General features: G+C 50.8%; 1 long non-coding RNA gene across 1 annotated transcript; it reads right to left on the minus strand.

The window, feature by feature from the left end:
• Positions 1–2,663: 2,663 nt before the first annotated feature.
• On the minus strand, positions 2,664–16,729 carry LOC131414571 (uncharacterized). The gene is made up of 3 exons (XR_009222201.1): positions 16,684–16,729; positions 14,224–14,308; positions 2,664–2,978 (listed from the first exon to the last, which is right to left on the minus strand). It is a non-coding gene; the product is annotated as an uncharacterized LOC131414571 (long non-coding RNA).
• Positions 16,730–17,097: the final 368 nt, after the last annotated feature.

Consider the following 17,097-nt stretch of genomic DNA (forward strand, 5'->3'; position numbering starts at 1 on the left):
CATTTTTCTGCTCCCTTCAGGCCTCACTCCTGCTACAAAAAGGAAAGGAGCACCAGAGAATGAACGGCAGGGAGCCCAGCCAAGGCCCAGGGGCAGCAGGAAGTTCAGCATCCTGTCTGACCTTCACCTCCCATTTTCAGCCCTGACACATGGAGCAAGTGAAGCTGTGTGCTCTCCCTGAGGACCCTCAAACAGGAGCCCTGCTCCATATGCATCGAGGAGGGGGCTGACGGTGGAAGGAAGTGCCCAGGCAGAGGGAGACAGAGTATTAAAATTCCACTGACAATTCCATGGGAAGGAGTTTACAGTTCCTAACTGACCGTAAACTCTTTCTCCTGACAGGTCTTGGATACATCACTCCAGGCTCTCCTGGAGCAGCTGACACATCGCAGTAACGCTTCTCCAGAAGTCAGGGTCTGCTGCTTCCAGCGGGGATGGGAAGGCAAGCCGGGAGCAGCTGAAACGGCCCCTGTCTCCTCCGACTTCACAGACCCAGGGCAGGCGGCCTGCTCGATGGAGGCCCATCGAAAGGGCTGTCAAGTGCAGCGCTGCGATTCCCAGCCGGAGCAGAGAAGGTGGTTTGTTAACGGTCTGCCTCTGAGTGGATTTCTATTCACCTAGTGGGGGAAACACGTTTTCTCTCAGCTGAAAGCTCTGAGTGGCATGTCGCATATGTCTTTTATTAATAAAAACGAGAAAATGGAGTCATTATTACTGCATAATTGCAGTTCATTTGCTAGGCCAAATATTTCAAAGCCCAGGTGCTGGGGGTGTGGCAAGGGGAGAAAATAAAAGGGGACCTTGATATGAACCACTTGGGAAGCACCTGTGTAGGAGGCCCTTGGGAGAGATTCTTGAACGGCACAGGGCCGAGCAAGTGTGGGCAGCGAAACGCACACCTCTCTCAGTGCTACCAGACTGCACCACGGCCCTGGCGCCAGCTCCAAGGATCAGGTGACCTTAAGCAAGGCCCTACCCTCCTGAAGGCTCTGTTTCTTTCCTTCTTTTTTTTTTTTTTTTCCAGGAAATCAGAGCTCATATTCCTGCTCTGCTTGACTCACAAGGTTGTCCTGGGACTCAAATGACATCCATCATGGATTCTTTCCTTCATTCATTCACTCAACAATCATCCGTTCAGGTATGTTATGGGCCAGACATTGTGCTGGGTCATGAGACACGAAAAGGAATAAAATGCAAACCCTGCCTTCAAGGAGCCAGCAGTCTAGTGGGGCCACAAAGAGAAAAAGATGAGAATAATAATACAATGTGGTATGGGGGACCCTAGATGCCCTCAGTGCTTTGGAAAGCTAGAGGAAAGCTACCCCAGTTGCCTGGTGTAAAGAGGGCTCCGAGACAGTGATGCCTGAGCTGACTTTTAAAAGATGAGCAGCAAAACCGGAAATATATCACATCTTCTCCAAAATGTGGACAGGATCATGGTGTGTGTGACCTTGAAGCTCCAGTCTGAATATAATTATTGCTGTGCATGTTTTATGACCACAACTGCCCAGTGAGACAGTAAAAAGGACGGGATGGGGGTCAAGGAGACTTCTGCCAGGCTGCTGTGCCCCATGTGGAGGACAGCACCCCAACTTTCTCCTTGAGTCATTTACACCACCCCCAGTCTGCTGTGGATAAAGCCTGCTCCTCAGACCAGAACCTCCATGAGAGTAGGAGGCCCCAGGTGGGCCGTTACAATGTGATCTTTTACGCTTGTCAGAGGAAAGATGTAGATGGGAGATTGACCAATTTTAAGATGTGGCCCCCACATGGACCCAGGCAGGGAGCCAAGCCAAGTGTATATAAATTTCTTCAGCCCTTTAAGGCAAGAAAAGAGCTAAGGTAGAACAAGACACTCATGCTTTGGAGACATGCCCATCCTTATGCTGTTGACATTGTCTGTAATTATTCTCTTTTTTGGCCTCCTTTAATACTAAGTAAAATTAAGAAAAAAATTTTTATTGACATATTATATTAGCTTCAGGTGTACAACATAATGATTCCATATTTGTATATATCGTGAAACGGTCACCACAATAAGTCTAGGTGACATCCATTACCACATAGTTACAATTTTTTTTTCTTGTGACAAGAACTTTAAGATCTACTTTCTTGGAAACTCTCAAATATACAATACAGTATTATTAACTATAGTCACCAGGCTGTACATTACATCCCCAGGACTTATTTATTTTATAACCGGAAGTTTGTACCTTTTGACCCCCTTCACCCAGTTCAGTTTTTTTTTCGTTTTATTTGTTTTTTAGATTCCACACACAAGTGAGATCATATGGTATTTGTCTTTCTCTATCTGACTTATTTCACTTAGCATAATGTCCTCAAGGTCCATCAATGTTGTTGCAAATGGCAAGATTTCCTTCTTTTTTATGACTGAATAATATTTCATTGTGTATGTGTGTATATATATACATTTATATATATATGCATTGTGTATATATATATGTATACATATCTTATTTACTTTATCCATTCATCCATTGATGGACACTTAAGTTGCTTCCATATCTCAGCTATTATAAATAATGCTGCAGTGAACATGGGGATGCATATGTCTTTTCAAGTTAGTGTTTTTGTTTCCTTCAGATAAATACCTAAAAGTGGAATTGCTAGATCATATGGTAGTTCTATTTTTAATTTCTTGAGGAATCTTGATATTGTTTTCAAAGTAAGGTTATTTTTTAAGATGCCAGCCCATCTCAGCTCTAGAGAACTTGAACTAGAACTTGAAAGCAGTGATCTTATGCTTTTGGGAGCCAGCACGGTGGTGACACTAAATATCAGAGGAAGAAACCCCTCTTTCTATCCTGAGAAAGACGGTACTCGGGAGATCCAAGTTCAGGTCACGTTGTCAGCCACCACTCCCAGCTGGAGTTTCTCCTTCCAGTGTTTTTCTGGGTCACACTTTGGAGTGTTTCTGTGTGTTTCTTTTCACAGAGGAGACATTTCACATATAATGCCTGTAAGAAAATAAGACTAAGACTAAACACTGAGAACTTCCCTCCTCCAGCATGAGGGAGAGGTCCCAGGAAAATGGGCTGGGACTCATGGTTGGGACTTTCGTAACTTGTCGCTCTATGGATGCTGGATCCCATTTATTGTCTGTCTGCCAGCACTGCCAGGGGTCCCTACATCAGCTGGTTGTGCGCCAGGGGTCCTGTTGGAGAGATGGGTGGGTGGGCAGGCAGGAGACTCACACGAGATGCGGTCTGTTTCCTGGCTGAACTCGGGAGAAATGTTTATCCCTCACCTCTGGGCCTCTAATGAATTCTGATTCAAGCCACACAGGCCTAGGAATCGATAGTTTTAATCATTTCAAAAACTAGCCCCACTCTGGGTAAAATTACAATGCACAAGAAGCGCAATGGAGCTTAAAGGCCACAACCTCATTATCATTTCATTAGACTCACATTTCAGCAAGATGGAAAGAAATGTTCTCACACACCACCCCCTCCCACGGCTCCCCTCTCCTCCCCCAGCCCTGTGGAATAACTCTGGAGGACAGCGATGGTTTACAACAGCTGTCAGCTATGAGAGCCACTGGCCCGCTCCCATCATGCTCTCGGCCCGAGGAGGAAGCTCGGCGCAGTCGCTGGAGACCTCAGCGCAAATCAGCGCAAATGCCTCCCAAATCAAGTTTGCAATCCTGGGAAGTTTAGTAAAAACAACCCTGCTGTCAGTTTGGCTTCTCACAGCTGGAGGGGTCAAGTCATCAACACAGTATAAACCCAGGCCAGCAGAACCCTGTCTTGCCCAGGGCCCCAGACGCCCTTTGGGAAGCAAAGGGTTTGAAAATGTCTTAAACTTTTCCAGTTTGTTTATTTTCCAGTGTTTAATGATATTGTCCATGCGAGGAGCAGAGCCCCAGCTCCTGCTAACAATTAAAGAGGTTTTCTAATTTAGGAGAAAATGTGATTTAAAAAGAGAGAGAAAAAGAACTTGCACAGGAAGTAAAGCAAATAATTCACATTGGGAACATGCACTCAGAGAAGCCTTGAGCTGAGAAGACCCAGACTGGACGGGGAGCACACAGCGTGAAAGCTGTTCAGGGGGACTGAGCCGACCAGGGGGCAGTTTCAGAGCAGGTTGCAAATGTCTGCTTCTCTGGTACACCTCTGTCGTGTGTTACCACCCCACCGCCACGCCCAGACGGTTTCATGACTATGGCTTGTATCTGTGACCTGAGTGTCCACAGACCTCACCATCCCATAAGTCCAGGTGGGTTCCCATCAATGAAATTATCAGATTTCACTGCCACTTGCTCCCATCTGCCAGAGGCTCACTCTGTGATTCGAGGGACCCCTTGGGAGCACCTCACATGTGCTCATGAATGGGACCCCCATCGAGAGTGGATGCTGTGTCTTACCAAATGTTCACTCTCCATACCCTGTTTGCTCTCTGATACTGCGCAGCCCACAGTCACTGCAGGGTGGGCCTTGCTGCTGGCATGCTCTGTAAGAATGCTGGTGCCCAGGCCCGGGTTGTTGTCTTGAAGCTCCACAAAAGGGCAGCATTGCCCACCTGGTGTCCTCGGTGCCCTGGAGCCTCACGGTGTCCTCTGCCCTTCCCCCACTCTGTCACAGCCTGTCACCTGGACACCAAGCACTCCGAGTCTCATAGGACCTCCTATGAAAATAGCCCCTTCAGCTTCTTCTGAGGCCTCTCTCTCCACAGGTCTCAGATGCTAGGGGAGTGGGCAGGGGTGGGATGAGATGCACTTCCCTCCACTTCCCTTTCTTTCCTCCCACTTCTCATGGATACCTGTGCCCCACACTTCCCCAAATCCAGCAGAAGCATCTGAATCCCATGGCTAGAAATGCTGTAGGCCAAAGTTGGGATCTCTACTCCATGTCCTCAGACCTGTGGTTCTCAACCTTGGCTGCATATTAGAATCACCTAGGGAGCTTTTTCAACTCCTATTGCCAAGGCCATACCCTAAACCAAGAAATCAGAATCTCTGAGCATCAGTCATTTTTAGTTTCCCTAGGCAATTCCAATGTGCAGCCAAGATTGAGAGCCACTGTCTTAGAGGAAGAAAGGAAGGGAGGAAGGAAGGGAGGGATGGTGGGAGGGAGGGCACGGCCAAAATTGGGAGCCCTTTTCCTGTGATGGAAGGGAATTGAAGCAAGCCAGACCTAGTGCCACACCCCAGGACACACACCGAGAAAACCCAACGATTCTTTGCCAAATCTACCAGTGACTCGTACTGCTGTTGTCAGTATCTCTTTCAGCTGAGTCAACGTATTGGGAGAGTCAAAGAAGATAAGGGCAGTTCAGAGCTGGTGGCATCCCAGATGCCTGGAGGGAGGAAGCCTTGTTGGTGGCTGTGGCGGAGGCAGACAGAATCCTGCAATTGACGGGACATTGGGGGAGCTCTGATCTGGTCCTGTGTGAATTTCCAAACTGCCCAGCACAGCTAGCCATCTGCTGCAAGAACAGGTGTGACCAGAGACTGGACTATATTAGCTAGGTGCACAAAGAGTTCCTTCACTCATTCATTCATTCGTCCATTCACTCACTCACATTCGCACACGTCAGAGCTGTGCGTAAGGGACCGCAGATATCATACGCAGCCCGGTGGTTCCCAGGCTTTGTTTTTAGCTGAGGAACGCTGGTTTAAGTGAAACCGTATGGAAGCATAAACACATACAAGGGGAGTTGCTCTGGTTAAAGTAGAGTAGGAGGCCCTGGGCCTGCCCACTTGCCTCCCTTCTCTAAGGGGGCTTCACCAGATTTTCCTGTTTCAAGGAGAAATAGAGTTTGGAAACCTCTCATCTTATAAATGACGACACTGAGGCACAGAGCAGGTGGTGCCTTGCCCAGAATTGTACAGATTTCATGTGACAAATTTTACTTTGCTGGGTATGGGAGAATACAGAGCTAAGTAAGTCACAGTCCTTGCAAAATGGAGCTTACAGAATAGATTACTACCTCCACCTCAAATGCTGAACCAAATGCCCAGGTTAATCAGGACACCTGCCTCTCTCAGATTTGTTTTCTGAAGAAAGCCCTTCCCAGGGTCTTCCCCAACACATGGCACTTGGGGGAAGCTGCGACCTCGTCCTCTGGAGCCCACCAGGTCTAATTCACGTTCAGCTGGGATGCAGACCGCCAGAACCCACTCCAACTGTCCTAGATGTTTCTGGTTGTTAAATATTTTGACTATCACACTTAGATCCCACCATCAAAGTTTCCAAAGTGTGAGAACCAGACAGTAACAGAAAACATCGGTAACTAGACCAGCACTACCTACCTTCTCACTGCTATCATTTGACACTCGTCTTACGCGAGATTTCTCAGAAAATGGGGAGACCGTTCTCTTCACGGGGTGATTTCCCTGGGTGACTTTTGGGGCATGGTCTTCCTGAAGATGCATCCTGGGCACAGGGTGGCCATGCTGTCTTCTGAGATAGACTGAAAGCCACACAGTAGCTCAGGACAAAGGCAGGCCCGAGGTCAATCCCCAACCCTTCTACTTGCCCGCAGCACAGTGTGCGTGCAGGGCAGGCATGTCTCAGTTCTGGAGTTGTGTGTGTAATGGAGGCTGTCCCTCTCCAGGAATTGCTCTCTGCTGAAGGGACACATCTTGCCTAAGTTATGCCCCTTCCCAGGGGGTACAATGACGCAGCCCCATTGCCTGGATGGAGGAACCTCTTTGAAGAGCCACTCAAGCTTCAGCGTGCCCCATGGAACGGCTGAGGCCTCGTGGCAACCCCACTGCCATACAACCTCTCCCTCTGCCAGGCCTGCTTCCAAGACTCCCTACAGGGCTTGTTCTGTGAACAGTCCCCAGTTAACCTGCACACGGGTCTTCCTCTCAGAGTTTGTTTCCTGAGGAACCTGACCCTCAAGAGTTCACATCCACAAAATGAGGACAGTAACCCCTACCTCTCAGAGCTATGGTGAGGGTTAACTGAGCTCATTGTTTTCATGAAATTTTCTCTCTAACACAGTGCCTGGAATATAGTAAATGATCAGTACACACTTGTTCACTTCCTCGCTCTCCCCATTCTTTCTTCCTCCACGTGTGTTTATAGATTTTATGGTGAGTGTTCTCTCTCCTCTGAGGGAGACCTCTGGCTCTCGGTTCATTGGCAGAGCAGAAGTGATCGACACATTCCAACCCAGTAAATGTTCAATCCCTTCTTTGCGTTCAGGTGTTCTGTGTAGCTGTGCTCACCCCTCATACCAACACACACACACACAAGCGGTATTGCAGAATCCTGCAATTTCTACAGCTTTACACACATCCAAAGCTTTACACCATCACAACACACAATCAGAGAATTACTTGTGAGGAGACCCGTTTACCGAGTGAGACATCTCAAGATAGAGAGATTATTTCCTGGTGGTGGAATTAAGGAAGACATCATGAAGGAGGTCAAGGTCACATTTGTCATAGGTTTTGAAGGATGGATAGAAATCCAGCAGGCAGAGAGGGTGGGAGGGGCTTTCCAGGCCATGAGAATGAAATGGCAGTCAACTGTGGAGTTGGGAAAACACAAAGCATGTCTAGGCAAGTCCTACTGTGTTGGCTGAAGACGAGATTTTGTAGAGGAGGAAGAGGGGTAGGAGCAGTTTGGGAAGACAGTTTGCGACCTGGTTGGGTGGGGCCTTGAATGCCAAGCTGAAGCTGAAAGTAATGGGACCCCACTGACAGTTTATGAGAGGTGGAGAGAGCTTTAGAAAGATCAGTCATGGAGAGGATTGAATGGGAATGATACTGGAGGTCAGAAAACCAGTGCAGAGGCTGTGGTTACAGACAGGGCTAGAGAGGACCCCAAACCTGGCTGGGGAATGGGTGGGTCATGAGGGTAGCAGCCCCAGCGTAGGAGCACTGATCTCTTTTTTGCATCACCACTACTATTGAAACGTTCAGGAGCAAACTGTGCAAATACTCTCACCTCCTGGTCAGAGAATAAACAACAAGTGAGCTCACTGCCCAATAATTGTTTGGGGAAGTGAAAAAGGAAACTGACCTCAATATCAGGGTGCCTGACTCACTGTTTCTGAGTGACCTTGTACAGGAAAATTCTCTGAGCCTACTGCCAGTCACCTCCTCTGTCCACACCTTGCCTCATCAGAATGTAGACACCAAAAGAGAGGCCCATGTGCAAAACACCTAGACAAACTTCTAGAAACAGGACGGACCCAGCCCTACTTCCCCACTCCCTTGCTGTAAGGCCTGGGGCAAATCATTTAACACCTGGTTAGGCCTCAGTTTCCTCATCTATAAAATGATAATAATAACTATCACCGCCCATTTGTGGGACTTTTATGAGATCAAATAGCCTAATAAACCTGAAGGTGCTTAAAGCTCTTTGGAAGCGGGTGCTAAAGAAATGCAAGGTGTAATTGTCGATGCTGTTATGTAATTGTGTATTCCTATCGCCACCGCCCCTGCAGCCTTGTGTATCTCTTTATCCTGAAGAGCCCAAACACTGTTCCTGGTGTCCTTTTTTCATGAGTAATTCTCAAACGCCTCCTGTTGTTTAGATGAGGGCCTTACACCCGAAGCCTCTACAGATACTGCCTACCTGAAACGGACCTTGAGTCAGATCCTACGAAAACCAAGAGAAGCGCCTGACCGAGAGCACCCTGGAGAGGAGGCAAAAAAAGATGAGTCACCACTGCTCAGCGGGAAAGCTGCTAGCATCTCCGTCAGGGAAAGGCAGGGGAAGGTGACTCAAGGTGGGACTTTCTGGGAGCAGAGGAACTGTGATCACTCATCCCTCCAATGCCCCCATCTCCTGGACTGCATCGATCCGGATCCTGCCCCCGCCCCATCCTGGTCTACCTTCTGGTCCCACTGCCTAGAAATCTGACAGTGCAGCAACGTGACTCACCAACCAAGTGACCTCATTTTCTTCATCTGTAAAATGGGTCTGATAATCTCTGAGCTGTCTGCCTTACAGGGCTGATGTGAGGAGGGTCCCATGGGCTGAGGAGGATGCGAGAATGCTTGGTGACTATAAGGTGTTGTACCAAGGTAAAGAGCTGTTTGAGGTGATCTTTCAAGGTATGTTTGAAGATGATTTCCTGTTCAGAAGAGGTGGGGCTGATGGCTGGAGGCTGCTCTGCAGTGGCTATGAGAGAAGTTGTAGGGCGATCCCAGGACACCAGTTCCCTCCAGACCCAAAGTTCCAAAGCCAGGTAGAAAGTTTCTTGAACATGGGTATTCAAGAGAACGTCTCTTGGTGTTCTGATACAAAGGCACTCTCCCTCAAAAAAACCCCAAAACCACGAGACCAGGACAGTGTGGGAGTCACCGTCTTCCAACAGCCTACTGCTTGGCTGTTACACTCTTCCCAAGTATCTCTGGACAGAGGCATGGGGCTGGCCTGGGACAGCGACACCCACCCACCCAGACCACAAAGGAGCATGGCTGGGAGACAGCCGTCTCCCTCTAATTAGGGAGAAGTCAGAGTTGAGCTACCAAGAAGCTGCGAGTCCCCTTCCCAGGGGGACCTGCCCTGAATGGAGAGAGGGAGACAGCCCAGGCAGCCACATGCCCAGTCCCCCAGGGCAGCAGGCGTCCAGCAGGAACAAGGGCAAGGCCAGGGGCAGGGCCTGCTTGCTGTCTCCGGCTTGGATCCCCTGCTCACTGGTGGAGGGGAGAGGAAATAGGTTAGAGTTCTCCAGGGGAAGTAGCCTGGGAATAACACATCGTCATAGCCCTTTGGGGCTTCCTCAGGAGGCTGGGATGCGGTTGACAGATTGGGGAACCCCAAAGTCTCTGAAGCAAAGACAAGTTCTCCACATGCACGGGGAAGGTTTAGACCATCAGAGACTCTGCCCCTGCCCCCCACTTTTTTTTTTTAAAGATTTTATTTATTTATTTTCCTCCCAAAGCCCCAGTAGATAGTTGCATGTCATAGTTGCACATCCTTCTAGTTGCTGTACGTGGGACGCGGCCTCAGCATGGCAGGAGAAGTGGTGCGTCTGTGCGCGCCTGGGATCCAAACCCGGGCCACCAGCAGCGGAGCGCACGCACTTAACCTCTAAGCCACGGGCCCGGCCCCTGCCCCCTACTTTTAAGTATTTCCCAACCGTAAATGATTTCCTAACTCATCAGCCTGGGGTTTAAGTCTTTCCTTTAACTTGACCCTTCCTATCCCTCCAATCAGATTGGATCACACTCCCAGACTCAGCCTGCCAGTCTGACGTACGTTGACCCCTCCGTTGAGAGTCCTCCATAGCCACACTCTCCCTCCTTCGTGTAGGGACCACAAGCATGGACTCTGGAATCAGACTGTCTGGGCTCAAATCCCAGGTCTATCACTCACCAGCCATGTGACCTCGAGCAGCTTATTCAACCTTTCTAGGCTCTGCTTCCCCATCAGTATTTGGGGATAACAGTAGGACCCACCTCGAAGCCTTGTTGTTAAGAATTAAACGTATTAACAAAGTGCTCAGCATAGTGCTTGCCGCCCAATAAGCACTCCATCTGTGTTGGCTCCTTTTGAAAATCCCACCCAGCGACTTCTCAAGACCAGGCTTCCGATCTATTGTTGAAGGCCTTCCTTGACTGCTCTCTGCTCCACGCCTTCCTCCACAGTGGCACTGTCCCTTGTCACGCTGGGCTTCTCCTTGCTTCCTGGTCACATGGTAGCTGATGTAAGTGCCAGGGACAAGCTAGCCAGCAAGAGGGTTCCCTTCTTGGAAACCCTCAGTCCTCCACCTGCCTGGGCTTGAGAGCCTTCTCTGTAAAGCTGTGTCCCTCTCATCCGTCAAAACTCTGCTCAAAACGCACATCCTTTGTGAAACACGGCACAGCGGGAGAAGCTTAAGCTCTGGGCTCAGACAGACCTGGATCCGAATCCCAGCTTAACCTATACCAGCTGTGCAACCTTTGGGCCAGTTACCTAACCACGCTTAGCCTCAATTTCCTGACATGTCAAATGAGGTAAGTACCCTCCCTTGCAGGATGAAGGAGAGGATAATGTGAAACAACAACCCCCAGATGCCTAGTGTGGGGTTGGGGGCAATGTTGCATGTAGTAGGTGCTCAATGAATGTTTCCTTCCTCTCCCGTCCACCCTGCTCTGACAGCACAGGCTCTCCCCTGCACTCCGGCCCTCAACAATCTTTACAGCCACACTTCTCTTCCTCCTCGTGTGTTCTTGGATGTTTATCATGCAGTGGTTACTTTTCCATTCATCCAACATTTCTTGGGCATTTACTCTTTGTCTGATGCTGTGCTGGGCCCCGGGGATGACTGTGACAAAATCCTTGCCCCGAGGAACCCCTAGAAAATTGAAAGGGTCAAATATACATGCAGATAATCCTGGGGTCTTGTGGTAAGTGTCATAGTGGGGCGTATACACAAGGTGCTCTAGATCCCAGCCTATGGAGTGACTAACACTGATTTTGGCAGTCAAGGGCCTTGACTCCAACTCAGCGGGCATCGAATGAGCCCATGCTGTGTGCCAGGCATGGTACTAGGTGCCGGGGATGAAGGAGAGAGTGCCTCTCTCCTCAAGGAGTGCAAGGTCCAGCGGAGAAGACAGACAAGAGGACATAAGGATTACACCATGTGGAAAGTGCCCTTGTGCCCAGGGTGCTGTCATGCGAGAGGGGCACAGCTGAGGATGGGGGCAAGGAAGACTTCCCAGAGGAGGTGGCACCTAAGACTTGAAGGACAAGTAGCAATTGGCTAAACAAAAGAGGGATGGAAGTTCTGTCCAGGTGGAGGGAAACAGCCTGTGCAAAGTCTGGGAGGAGTGAGGCCTGTTGGAGGGCTCAGGAAACTACAAGTGTGTCTGTAGGCTGGATGCATATGCACAGGCTCTGAGCTTCTGGCAAGCTCTTCTTTTCTTCTCTTTCTCCCTCCAACATCCCTTCTCTAGTCAGAGTCCTCAGCCCCAGCTCCAGAGGCCCCCTTTTCCCCAAGACTTCAACCCCTCTGGTGTCCTAGCTCGGGAGCCACGCAGTCCAGGCTCTTCCTAAGGGTCAGGGAAGCTTTGGAAGGAAAAAGGGGAGGGAAGACCCTTGGTGGGTACTTAGGCTGAGCTGGAAAGAGAAGAAAATCCCACCACCCCCCGTTCCCCATGGAAGGACACTGACTGATGGCCAGAGTGAGCCTTGGGTTGTGGCTAGTCCATGGTAACAGCTGCTAGACTTCAGGAAAGAACCTGCTTCCTCAGCTAGAGCCTCCCTACCCCAGCGCTTCTGCCTCCCTGCTTTGTGTCAGGTCCCCTCAGGCCCCTGCTCCTGCCAGATCAATTTCTTCCTGCTAATTTGGTCAAGGTGAAGCTCCCCTCACCTTCCTGGAGTTTTACCATGCAGCCAGCAGGCCACAGAGATTCTTGTCACATCCCGCATCTGCTGAGGGACATGCCTGCACAGTCGCCACGCTCACTCCCCCGTGCACACACTCCTCTCCCACACGTGAACTCACAGTATCCACACTCATACACAGACTCTCACACCACTTACCCATGCGTCTGCTCATAGACACACACTCACACACACTTGCCCACCAGAAGGGCACAGCTTGCCTCTGTTCTGTAAATTCTCTTGGGGGAGGATCAGCCCCTCAGAAGGTTCTGGGCCTCCAGCCCAGGGATGGACATCAAGCCCCACACCAGAGAACCCCATGGTCTCACTGAGAGGGTACCAAAGGGTTAAGAGAGAACATTTCCAGGGAGTTTGCCTCTTAATCAACACAGTTAATTCTTTTCCTTTTACAAACATAAATTTTTGGCAGTCAGTAACCAAGAAAGAAAGGGGTAAAAAAAAACCTTAACCCAACATTAGTCAAATCTTTGCCTCTTCCTATTTTTTTTCAAGTTAAAACCCAGGGGAATTCAAAGCAATGAGAGAAATCCCAGCCCAGATGGAATGTTTTTGCTAATATACGTCTGCAAGTTATTTAAATGTATGTTTAAGTGTGCGTGTGTTTGTGGGGGTGGGGGGTGGAATATGAGAGCAAGTATGGCTGAGTGGTGTGCGTGTGTGCGTGTGTGCGTGTGTGTGTGTGTGTGTGTGTGTGCATGTGTGTGTGACGGGAGCAGACAGCAGAGCAGAGGAATCGCCAGAGTCTCTGCCTGAGCCCCAGCTGTCCTCTGGCCTCGACTGTTCAGTCTAGACCTGAAGCAGGACGAGATCATTACCCAGGACTGTCCTTGTCCTGGGACAACAGCCCCTGCCCCTCAGCCCCAGGATGGCCTCTGTGACACATTCTGCTAGTGACCACCCACCCCCATACATTTTCTTGCCCTTCTTTCCTGGTTAGTCAGAAGACTTGGGGCTGGAGTTCCCAGGCCTGGAGGAGAGGGGCGGTGGAGAGGACCAGGCCCCCCTCACAGAGCCGCCCCTCCAGTGGCGGCCTGGACTGGAAGTCTGGGCTTTGGCTCTATTCCTGGCCTCTTGCTACCTACTCCCAGAGCTTTCAGGATCTCTAGACCTCCGTGGTATTCTCTCTCTACCTTTGACCTGTACTCCCTCAGAATCCGCTAGCTGACAGGCCTGACCCTCACCCATGGACTCCACCTCAGCAAGGCTTCCCACCTCCACCCCCAGAGGCCCTCCCAGCTGGGTTCAGGGTGCAGGGGCTTTGCAGACAAGCCCCTCAGCCCCCCACCTGCCCCTGGATCCCTCTCCATTGCTCCCTCCTAAGCCGACTTTAATTCTTTTAATCTTTCCTCTGAAATCACTCCTCTGACCCTGTAATCAGCTGTGTGGGTTCCAACTTCCTGATTTCCAGGGGGAGATTAAGCAGCTTTCTCCATCTAAAGGCATTTTGGATGCCTGGGCCACCCGATGGGCTAACTAGACCCTTCTCTGGCAAGAGGCCTGTTCTCACTCTTCCAAGCCCTGGCCCACCCTGAGTCCTGGGCCTTCTACGTGGAACTTCCCAGGCCCCTACCCTGCCCTGGCCCCTCAAAGATTCCAGGCCTCCCATCATTCCCCCTTCACACAGAGACCTCAGTGTCTCCAGCCAGGCTCAGATTCTGGAGTCCACGGCTTCCTCTATCACCAGCTCTGGGGGAGGGAGTGGGGATGGGGGTTGGGGGTGGGGGGATGGGGCAGTGCTCAGGGCCTGGAATCTGCGGAGAGAATCCTCAGTCTGGTTGCTCCCCCAACCCTACCCCCTTCCCCTTTGGCTTCTCTGCTCCTCCACCCACTCTTCCCCTCAGAGGCCCTTTTTCTGAGAACATGGCCATCTACAGTCTCCCCTGGCTGATGGGGGGACGAGACTTACCAGCTTTCAATTCTTGGGAAGTGTATCATCTACTCTGCTCCTCTTCTGGGGCCATCTCAGGACCTGGTGCTCAGCTGTGCCCTGACTTTGAGATAGAGCAAAATGGGGTCAAGGTCATGTACTGAGTGGAAGGGGGCTATTGGAGAGGGGACAGAGAGCAAGAGAGAGAGATTCTAAGGGAAAGCAGAAATGAGTTTTGGATTATGTGTCATTTGAGCTTGCCTTGGTATGTAGCTAGGGGATAGTGGTAGCTTCAATTTGACTTTCAACATGGAAGAAATAGTTGCCTAGAAAGAAATCTCTGAGACAGAAAGAGGGAGAGAAGACAGTCTGTGGGAAGTGTCCTGGAATGCCACTTGTCAGGGCTACAGTTTCCCTCTGAAATGGGCGGGGTCCTGGGGCCTCCACACATCGACACTGGCTGCCTAAGGTCTGAAGATGCCAGGAGGACTCTCCCTTCTGTCTTGGACTGAGGGCTTCAGAGAGTCCATGAGTCCCCTGATATTGTGTGTAAAATCTTGTGGATATGGACATTACTATGGGGAGAACCTCCATGGCCTTAATCATGTTCCCAAAAGGCTCTGTCTCCACAAGAAGTTAAAAACCACTAGAGGTTAACAAGAAGGTGATACATGAGGCTGGCCAGAGTGACCCAAGGGACCAGGCCAGAGTGGAGCCGGATGACCTCTGGCAGAAACAAGTGGACTGGGTCAAGCTCAGGCAGTACTGTGAGTGTGAGGAGGTGACCCTCACTTCTAGCTGTGTGTGGGGTTGGGGGGGCCGTTGCCAGAGATGACCTGCGTTCCTGGAGACTCCCTCTTAAAGCAGATCTCTGCCAGGTGAAATCCCGTGGCTCACGTGACAGACCTTCACGGGGCTGAGCTGATTGCTGGCTTTATCTGCTGGGGCCCTGGCAGGTACAGGCTGACGAGATGGAAAGATGACGAAGCTGAGCCCTAGGCCTTCCTGGAGCATCAGGGAAAAGTGCACAGGAGGGTCTGTGCCCACAACTTTCACAATGTGTACAAAGTTCACCTGTCTCAGGATAAAAATAGCACCCACTCCTCAAAGGGCTGTGAATGTGTCTAGCACTGATGTGGGCAAGTCAGAGGAATCACAGAAAAAGAGAAGGAAGGTCCTGCAAATTTGGAGGAAACGATAATTGCTTAGTGAAAAGTCCCTTAGCCTAACTGTGCTGACCAAGCTGTTGGGCCCTTCTGGGTCCCAGTGCCCTCTCCCATGAAAGGATGAGGTTGGGCTGGAGGGTCTCTGAGGGCACCTTCAGTGCTGCCACCTAAGGTTTTAAGAAATGCCCCCTTTTGTCCCCTCCCTGGAGCTCTTGTGTGGGGGAAGTGGAGATTATCCAAAAGCCACAGGGAGCTTTCCCAGCCTTCCCCCTTGCACTCAGAGACCACCCACTCAGGGCCTACACGCAGCTCCCTCCTCCCACAAAGTCAATTTCCCTACAGAAGAGGTTGTGGGAACAAGAGGGGTTTTCCTCTTTCTTTTTTGACTTGTCTGCTTGCTTGCTTTCATGCTCAAACTGAGCACATTCAGCATTCAAAGGAGAGCATGGGGAGCCCGGCTGGGAAGGTGTGGAAGGAGCACCCTGGCACCAGGGGTGTTGGCTGCTAAACGGGCCAGGACTAGCCGGGGATGGGGTGTGAACTCTCCTCTGGGCCCTCTGAGGAAGAGCCAACCCTCCTCTGTTCTAGGACAGACGCTCTGCTGTCCCGGATAGCCCCTCAGTCCTGCTTTCTCCCCGATGGCTCTAGAATGCTTTCTTCCACCATTGCGTGCCTGTGTGGTTTATACACGTGTGTGTCTATAGATATGTGTGCGTATAAATATAGATAGACGGATACAAATCAAGGATTTACGAGGTGGTGGCAGTGCTGCCTGACGGTGGCAGCCAAGCTGCTGCCAGCTCTTCCAAGAGGGCAGCTCCCAGTCTCTCCCCGCAGCTCTCTCCTTTCCCCAGCTCCCCAACATCAAGCTGTCATCGTCACCAGCTCCCCCCTCACTTTTGCTCCCTGCAGCCAGGCTGCTGCTATATCCTCACTTCTTCCTCCGCAGCAACTCTGAAATCTGTTCCTTTCTTGGTCTCCGCCCCCTCCATCAGCATCCCCCTCCTGTGTCCCCATCTCTCCTGTCTCGTGTCTCCGCTTCTTTTTACTTTTCACCCTCTCTGACTCTGTGCTGTCTCTGCTCTTCGTCCATCTGTCTGTCCCTTTCTGTCTGTGCTTGTTTTATGTGCAGCCCTGTCTCCTGGCCCCCTCCGAATCCCTGTCTGCCTCTCTCTCAGTCAGCCCCTCTCTCTCTGTTTTGTTGTGTGCATTTCTCTCTCTCTCCGTTTGTCTCTCTGTCACTCGATAACTAACTCCGCCAGAAACTCCTTGGGGAAGCAGTATTTCTAGCCTCCTCCTTCTTTCTGACCTCGCTGTCAAGTAGACTCCTCACCTGGTCTGGGCTTAGAGCAGAGCAGAGGCAGCGTGGGGGTGGGGGAGCGGATGGCCCCGCAGCCCTTCCAGGGCCTGTGAGAACCTCGGCTTGTGAGAACCGGCCTGTGAGAACCAGTAGGCTTTGGGAAGAACAGCTGGGCTGGAGGAACCAGTGACGCAGCCCTGCCTGTTACTAAAACAAGTGGCAGGCTTGGCTCATTTGCATGTCGGGTCTCTTTTACATAAATCTGCATGTCAAGCTGGAGGCCCTGGAACCAGGTTATGCAAAATGATGCAAAATAAATTAATCAGTGTGCCCTGCTGCAGGTGTAAGCCAGCCCTATCTTCCAACTGACAGAGGAAACCCAGACAGGCTGGTGTCCTGATGGGGTGGGGGAGGGATGGTGGGGCAGAGCAGGGTGCTGGCCTGGAG

This window comes from Diceros bicornis, chromosome 15 (genome assembly GCF_020826845.1).
Source record: "Diceros bicornis minor isolate mBicDic1 chromosome 15, mDicBic1.mat.cur, whole genome shotgun sequence".
In the NCBI taxonomy this organism is placed as follows: Eukaryota; Metazoa; Chordata; class Mammalia; order Perissodactyla; family Rhinocerotidae; genus Diceros; species Diceros bicornis.